We start from the raw sequence: 9,371 nt of genomic DNA on the forward strand, positions 1-9,371 counted from the left end.
AATGGGGAACAGAGGGCACATATATACACATACTAATCAGTGGGAATGGGAACCAGGTGTGCATAATGAGACAAGACAATCCGGGTTGGTAGTAATGATCCAGTTCAGTGACGTCTAGAAGGCCGGTGACGTAGACCTCCGGAGCTGGTGAACGGAATGAGCAACAGTACCAGGGGAATCCGTGACTGGTGGTTTATCATTATTAACGTATAACAATAGTTTTTCCATCTCTCCCACACTAACTTAACCAAATTCGAAACAGCAACCCTTGTCTTTCATGATTAGATATTTTATGCAAAAATATGATGTTTCACTGTTCAAAGTTAATTTCACTTCTGAGTTTTTCCACTTTACTAGTAAAATAGTAATTGAAATGATTGGCATTATCGAAAGGTTTTCTTTTAAATGACCCATCAACTTCAATGAACGAGGAATTGGGTTTTCTGCCCATGATATTATTTAAGGTACTCCAAAAAGTATTTTTCCATTGTGTTTTATGTCGTTTATCTTGGTGAGGTAATGCAGTTTCTTCTTCTTTTTGTTATTCACCAAATGTCTCAATTCATAGTATGTCAACCAATCAACTGAGCAGCATGACTTGTTTGCTGTCTCTTTTGCATAATTTCTCTGAACCGTAACATTTTTCAATTCATCATCAATCCAGGGGACTCGAACAGTTCTCACAGTTAATTTGTTAACAGGTGCATTGTTGTCAACAATTGGCATGAATGATTTTACAAATGCTTCCAGTGCTGCATCTGGATTCACTTCTCCGTACACATCATACAAACATACATTTTTACATCTTCCACAGAATAGTGATCTCTTAATAGTAATCAATAATTTTGCTTTATTTAACCATCTTTATTTGTTCAAAAACCTTATTTGTTCATCGAAAATTGTGAATAACTCACCACAGGTTAATGAGAACAGTGTGCTTAAAAGAATGCACATAACTCTGCAATGTTGGGTTGTATTGGACAGAGTATCAGTCTTAAATCATTTTCCACACACAGTTTGTGCCTGTATTTAATTTTCATGCTAGTGAGGGCCGAGAAACCCACGTGGTTGCAAAGGGCGTCAGTGTCTTAACAGCACAATTTGCCAAGGCAGGATCCTCTGAGCGCAGCCCTATCCAGAAATCTGGCAGTGGCTTTTGATAAAATTACATTTTCATAGAACCACTTGTTGCAATTTCGATGCGGCTCTCTTGTTCAGATATCAAGTGGACTGGAGGCAGGGCATCAAAGGGATAACAAATCCAGTTGTTTGTGTCATCAGTTTCGGGAAGTACCTGTGTAATTGCGCACTCAACTCACTCAGGTGCTTCATTATATCACACTTGACATTGTCCATAAGTTTCATACAAAAAAATCATACAATGATGGAAAGACCTGTCTGTTGTCCTTGTTAGTGCAGACAGAGAAGAGCTCCAACTTCTTAATCATAGCCTCAATTTTGTCCCGCACATTGAATATAGTTGCCGAGAGTCCCTGTAATCCTAGATTCAGATCATTCAGGTGAGAAAAAACATCACCCAGATAGGCCAGTCGTGTGAGAAACTCATCATCATACAAGAGGTCAGACATGTGAAAATGATGGTCAGTAAAGAAAACTTTAAACTCGTCTCTCAATTTTAAAAAATGTGTCAATATTTTGCCCCTTGATAACCAGCGCACTTATGTATGTTGTAAAAGCGTTACATGGTCGCTGCGCATATCATTGCATAGTGCAGTAAATACACGAGAGTTCACGGGCCTTGCTTTAACAAAGTTGACCATTTTCACTGTAGTGTTCTAAACATCTTTCAATCTGTCAGGCATTCCCTTGGCAGCAAGAGCCTCTTGGTGGATGCTGCAGTGTACCCAAGTGGTGTCTGGAGCAACTGTTTGCACGCGCATTACCACTCCACTATGTCTCCCTGACATGGCTTTTGCGCCATCAGTACAGATACCAACATGAGCAGCAACTACGTTTGGCTGCGTACAGACCGTTAGTGGAATTCCTGCGAAAGAGTAATGGTTAATGTGATTGGATGTTCAATATTTCACTAGGCTACCTGTATTTCACGTTGTGTTGTTATTTCGCTGAACACTAGATGGTTTAATATTATTTTTGGCAGTAAAACGAGGCTACTTAGGCGAGAAAAAAACCTCACCCAAATGTATAGCCCCTTTGCAAAATATAAATGGACTGTTTGAAAATGTGAAGAAAAAATGTTTTCCAAAATTGTTTAAATGTGAATCACATTTTATTTGGAATACCTCCGACATCATTGTGTGTTCCCCTGCGAGTACGTGTACCCCAGTTTGGGAATACCTGATCTAAGGAATCATCTAAGTGAGTTTCAGAGATGGCCAGCTACTTTCCTGGGTAGCTTATCGGAGATAGACATAAAACATTGTTTGACAAATAGAGTCAGTCAATGAGTGTCAGTTGGTGTATGCATGTGTTAGATATTATATGTTAAATATTAGTAACACACATATCTTACTGCCAATTTATTGTTAGTTCCCTTCAGTATAGCCTACAGTTCATATCATTTCATTTAATTTCATTCCATTGTTTTGTTTACCTTAATTTGCTTCCTTTGTAAACACTGTCACGTTTGTGTGGTTGTTGCTGAGGGAGCCACACCACAAACCTCGTTAAGCACATCCATAGAGTGTCTGAATAACAAATACTGAGAAGTGCTTAAATCAAAAGGTGTAAGAAAGGCACACGTTTCCTAAGTCTGAATCAGCCCCCTAATGAATAGGCTACCTACCAGGCTGTTGTAACCTTGAATGTGAATGTGTTTCTGGCAGATGCCAACATTTTAATATCTGCTTGTCCAGTTAATGGACTTTTTTTTCGATATTACAGTTGATAGTGCAGGCGGCTGCCAACTGACTGATCTACAAATCACCTTGCATCATAAATAACTACTTATTCATATTTGTAGGTCAGTCAGTCATAATTTACCGAAACATGGCCATTCACTTCAACCTGATCACCTTCACTAGAGCATGATCATAAATGGCAACAACATTTTAATAAATTCTCATATCAAACAAAGAGCGATATACAGTGCCTTGCAAAAGTATTTTGTTGCATTACTACCTGTAATTTAAATATAATTTTATTTGGATTTCATGTAATGGACATATACAAAATAGTCCAAATTGGTAAAGTGAAATGAAAAAAATTACTTGTTTAAAAATATAAATATTTTAAAATTTAAACTGAAAAGTGGTGCGTGGATATATATTCACCCCCTTTGCTGTGAATCCCCTAAATAAGATCTGGTGTAACCAATTACCTTCAGAAGTCACATAATTAGTTAAATAAAGTCCACCTGTATGCAATCTAAGTGTCACATGATCTGTCACATCATCTCAGTATATACATAAACACCTGTTCTGAAAGGCCCCAGAGTCTGCAACACCACTAAGCAAGGGGCACCACCAAGCAAGCGGCACCATGAAGAACAATGAGCTCTCCACAGGTCAGGGACAAAGTTGTGATGAAGTACAGATCAGGGTTGGGTTATAAAAAAATATCAGAAACTTTGAACATCCCAACGGGGCATTATATCCAAGATAAAAAAATGTTTCAGTCTTCCAGAGATTTGAGACTAGGGCGGACAATGACCATAAGCATACTGCTAAAGCAACACTCGAGTGGTTTAAGTGGAAACATCGAAATATATTGGAATGGCCTAGTCAAAGCCCAGACCTCAATCAAATTGAGAATCTGTGGTATGACTTAAAGATTGCTGTACACCAGCGGAACCCATCCAACTTTAAGGAGCTGGAGCAGTTTTGCCTTGATGAATGGGAAACATTCCAAGTGGCTAGATGTGCCAAGCTTATAGAGACATACCCCAAGAGACTTGCAGCTGTAATTGCTGCATAAGGTGGCTCTACAAAGTTTTGACTTTGAGGGGTTACGCTTTGTCTTATTTCTTGTTTGCTTCACAATATAAAATATTTTACATCTTCAAAGTGGTAGGCATGTTGTGTAAATCAAATGATACAACCCCCCCCCCCCAAAAAAAAAATACATTTTAATTCCAGGTTGTAAGGCAACAATATAGGAAAAATGTCAAGGGGGGTGAATACTTTCACAAGGCACGGTAACCATGATTCTCAGGGCCAGGAAATGAAATTGAGGGAAAACAAATTATAATTTGTTTAAAGTTGTGTCTATAATACTTTGGAGGCATAAGGGAATGAGGACTTTTAGATCAGTCTCCAAATTGTAAGAGGAGAGATTTGGTCAAGGACAGCTCCACGAGGTTTGTCAGGCAGTAACAGTAATATTTTTACTGTACCTATTATAATAAAATAATAATTAGGTGGGTGCTTATGCTTGTCCTAATACAATTGCATTAATTGGAAATAAATGTTTTGCATATCCCACTCTCCCTGAAACACCCTTGGAACGAGTAGTTATTTATGATGCAAGGTGATTTGTCACGGCCAGTGTCTACCATTATCAACGGTGACACTGGAAAATGTAGGGTTAAGTATTTTGCTCAAGAGCACATGGGCAGATTTTTCCCCTTGTCGGCTCAGGGATTCAAAGTAGCAATGTTTTGGTTACTGACCAACGTCACTAACCACCCGCCGCCCTAAAGTGTCCAGAGAGTGGAGTCCATATCGACAGGCCCACCACAGACCTCCATACACTGTTCTGTGCAACTGAGTAGCTCCTGTCTCTCCAATACTGAATGTTTTGCCAAACAACTGTTATTTTAAACATCAAAAGATTTGCGGCATGTTCAAATGTGAAGGACAAAGACTAAAGTGACAGAAGAATAACATTTTGAATAGAGATGTGACAATGTACTATATATATTTAGGGCCTATTGATGCACACCAAGTTTCTACTGCGTGAAATTACTCTGACTGTTATAATGGATTATCATACAACAACAAAAAATTGGGATATATTTAATTGTGTGCAAGGTTGCAATTGATGGTAACCATTTTTCTATTGTTGTTGAGCACAAAGCTGACTTCTCAAAGGCGCACTAACGGGAATAGATCTGTTAGATTTCAGTTATAAGTCAAGGCCAAGGAATGGTGGTAATCCATCATGGTGCTCCTCCATCTATGCTGTAGGCCTACATCTCCCAGCTTTGAGTATAAATGAGGCTAAGCATTTTACAAATACTGAAAGCGCTGCATTGTTTTATTGGTTTCTCACAATTAGCCTATTTCTACTACCTTATCATTACTACTTACTTACTGCCTTATTATAATAATAAGTAACTATTACAATCCCTTATGCACACTTTAGGCCTGCTGTACGTGCTTCAACCACTACTGAAAGATTGTATGGTTTGTAGTCCTTGGTAGTCTTTATGCATCAAAATACAAAGCATAGAGTAGACCAGCAGAGGGCATAATTCAAAACACATATTAATCCGATCCATCACATTTCAACAAACCCCATGGTCTATTCTAAATGGAATTAATAGTGATATATAATTATTTGTCTTCCAAAGTAATTCTAGCTCTTAGAAAACTGTGTATGGTTTGACCTTGTGACAAGACACTTGGGGAAAAGCCTTGCACGCTTGCTTTCTTTTAAGATGCTATTGTAGTTAAACCATCTATTTTCCTTCTTTAAGTGTTTTGTTAAGTTTGTGTAGTACCCTTACCCCAAGGATAGATGGAATACATTGACATATGTATTAAGCCTGAGGTTCTCCTATACTGTTACAGCTTGCTTTGTCATTTGTTTTAGTCAAGTACAAAATGCAGTCACTCCATATATGTTCCTCTTTGAATGCGGTCTCCACTTTCTTCCGAGAAAGCAGTCTCCTTACACTTTCTTCTGTAATTTTCCAATAGTTTCTCATTGAGGCAAAATTGATCCATCAATAACTTGTAAAGGTTGCTACACCATGGGTTGAGATGGTTATACGTGGGCTGATGTTCTACATGTTTACAGTACCTCCAGAAAGTAGTCAAACCCATTGACTTATCCACATTTGGTTGTGTTACAAGCTGAATTCAAAATGTATTAAATATTTTCTTCTTCTTCACCCATCTACACACAATACCCCAGAATGACAAAATAAAAACATCTTATTTACATATATCTTATTTACATGAGTATTCACATGTCTGAGCCAATAGTTTGTAGAAACACCTTTGGCAGTGATTACAGCTGTGAGTCTTTCTGGTTAAGAGCTTTCCGCACCTGGATTGTGCAACATTTGCCAATTTTTCTTTAAAAACATCTTCAAGCTCTGTCAAATTATTTGTTGATCATTTCTAGACAACCATTTTCACGTCTGGCCATAGATGTTCAAGTAGATGTAAGTAAAAACTGTAACTCGGCCACTCAGGAACATTCACTGTCTTATTGGTAAGCAACTCCCGTGTAGATTTGGCCTTGTGTTTTAGGTTATTATCTTGCTGAAAGGTGAATATGTCTCCCAGTGTCTGGTGGAAAGCAGACTGAAGCAGGATTTCTTCTAGGAATTTGCTTGTGCTTAGCTCCATTCTGTTTCTTTTTTATCTGAAAAACTCCCCGGTCCTTAACGATTACAAGTGGCGACAGCGTAGCCTAGTGGTTAGAGCATTGGACTAGTAACTGTAAAGGTTGCAAGATCAAATCCCTGAGCTGACAAGGTACAAATTTGTCATTCTGCCACTGAACAAGGCAGTTAACCCACTGTATCTAGGCTGTTATTAAGTTATTGAAAGTTTTTAAGTTTTTGTTCTTATTAACTGACTTGTCTAGTTAAATAAAGGTTAAAAAAATATGCATATGATTCAGCCACCACTATGCTTGAAAATATGCAGAGTGGTACTCAGTGATGTATTGTGTTTGCCCAAAACACAACACATTGTATTAAGGGCAAAAAGTGTATTGCTTTGCCACATTTTTTTGCAGTAATACTTTAGTGCCTTGTTGCAAACAGGATGCAAGTTTTGGAATAGTTGTATTCGGTACAAGCTTCCTTCTTTTCACTCTGTCAATTAGCTTAGTATTGAAGTAATTAGTGAAGTAACTACAATGTTTTTGACTCATCCTCAGTTTTCTCCAATCACAGCCATTACACACTGTAACTGTTTAAACCATTGGCCTCATGGTGAAATCCCTGAGCGGTTTCCTTCCTCTCCGGCAACTGAGTAAGGAAGGACCCCTGTATCTTTGTATTGACTGGGTGTATTGATACACCATCCAAAGTGTAATTCATAACTTCACCATGCTCAAAGGGATATGTCTGCTTTTGACATTTTTACCTATCTACCAACTTCTCACTGCAGGCTCACTGCTCGACTGAGGTACTTTACAGATAATTGTATGTGTGGGGTACACAATTGACCCTTGTATATGTGGGGTACAGAAATGAAGTAGTCATTCAAAAATCATGTTAAACACTATTATTGCACACAGAGTGTGCAGTCCATGCAACTTATTATATGACTTGTTAAGCAAATTTTTACTCCAGAACTTATTTAGGCTTGCATAACAAAAGGGGTTGAATACTTATTGACTCAAGACATTTAATCTTTTCATTTTTTATTAATTTGTAAACATTTAGGAAAAGATCATTCCACTTTGATATTATGGGGTATTGTGTGTAGAATCTAAATCTAATACATTTTAAATTCAGGCTGTAACAAACAAAATGTGGAAAAAGGGTGTGAATAGTTTCTAAAGGCACTTTACACCCAGTCAGTCTGTCCTATTGTAATTCCATCCATGTCTGAACCATCAGACAGCACTTCTTTTCTGTAGCATAATAATATCAAAATATATTCAATTAAATGTTCTAAAAATATAATACTTCAACTTTTTTGTGACATATTTACTCTTCATTTTTTTTAAATGACATGTAAATCAGATTAACATGAATGCACTTTCACCTATAAAGCAATTGTTTTCCTATCATTTTTTATTGCAGAGATTCTGCTGTTTTGGCAGAAAATCGCTGCAGAGGGTACAATGAGTAAAATATAAACGATGAAGTCAAAACAATATCCCTGTCCCAATCTTGCTCTTTACTTATTATACTAATATATCTCAGAGACAGAGACAGAGGACTTCTGATGCTGGGGCACCATTGACCTGTAGCCACAGCACACTTGCAAAACAAAAGAGTGCTGGGGAAAAACATTAGATAGGCCATATTTCTGTGATTCATTGACAAGAGGCCTGATGTCTGCAACTGCGGGCCCTCCTCCTCCTCATCACCCCGTCCTGACAGTGGGCTCAATGTTTGTTTTCTGCCTCTTGGATATAATAAATGGATGTGTAGAGAACCTATTCAAGGACCTTTTTGTGCCTAATCAGAGACCTTGAAGGGTCACTGTTCCATACTAAGATCCTTCACTGCAATGGGGACAGTGCACTTTATGATACATACAACATAGAGTGATGGATAGATGTCTCCTTAGCCTTAGTCCCAAAGAGCTCATTTCCCTATTATAGTTACTGAGTTTCTGTTATAATGCTGCTGATATAATAATGACCAATTTTAGTTATTTTCATTACGTCTTTGCAACCGTGAACCGTATGTGAATAATGTAACAGAAATGTAATAGTGGAAACTCCTGCATTGATCCTGTCCTCGAACTGTATGACCATAAACAATGGGTGGCAGGGCCAGACTGGGACAAGAGGTCAGCCTGGCATTTCATCCAGCCCTGTGCCATTATTATCCTCTGCAGCAGAGGTAACTCTGGGTCTTCTTTTCCTGTGGTGGTCCTCATGAGAACCAGTTTTATGATAGTGCTTGATGGTTTTTGTGACTGCACTTGAAGAAACTTTTCTGGATTGATTGACCTTTATGACTTAAAGTAATGATGGACTGTCGTTTCTCTTTGCTTATTTGAGCTGTTCTTGCCATAATATGGACTTGGCCATTTACCAAATAGGGCTATCTTCTGTATGCCACCCCTACCTTGTCACAACACAACCGATTGGCTTAAACACATTAAGGAAAGAAATTCCACAAATGAAAGCGTCTGCTAAATGGCATATATTATTATTATTATATTAACTTTTAACAAGGCACACCTGTTAATTGAAATGCATTCCAGGTGACTACCTCATGAAGCTGGTTGAGAGAATGCCAAGAGTGTGCAAAGCTGTCATCAAGGCAAAGGGTGGCTACATTGAAGAATCTCAAATATAAAATATGTTTTAATTTGTTTAACACTTCTTTGGCTACTACATATTTCCTTATGTGTTATTTCATAGAAAATAGAAAATAGTAAGAATACAGAAAACCCATTGAATGAGTAGGTGTGTCCAAACTTTTCACTGGTACTGCGTATTGAATACACATGTTATACAACTGAAGACCTCTCGTCTCATAGCCACAGTATGCCAGTTTCCATGAATAATGACATGAGTTTATT

The sequence above is a fragment of the Oncorhynchus gorbuscha genome, linkage group LG04, assembly GCF_021184085.1.
Source record: "Oncorhynchus gorbuscha isolate QuinsamMale2020 ecotype Even-year linkage group LG04, OgorEven_v1.0, whole genome shotgun sequence".
Classification (NCBI taxonomy): domain Eukaryota; kingdom Metazoa; phylum Chordata; class Actinopteri; order Salmoniformes; family Salmonidae; genus Oncorhynchus; species Oncorhynchus gorbuscha.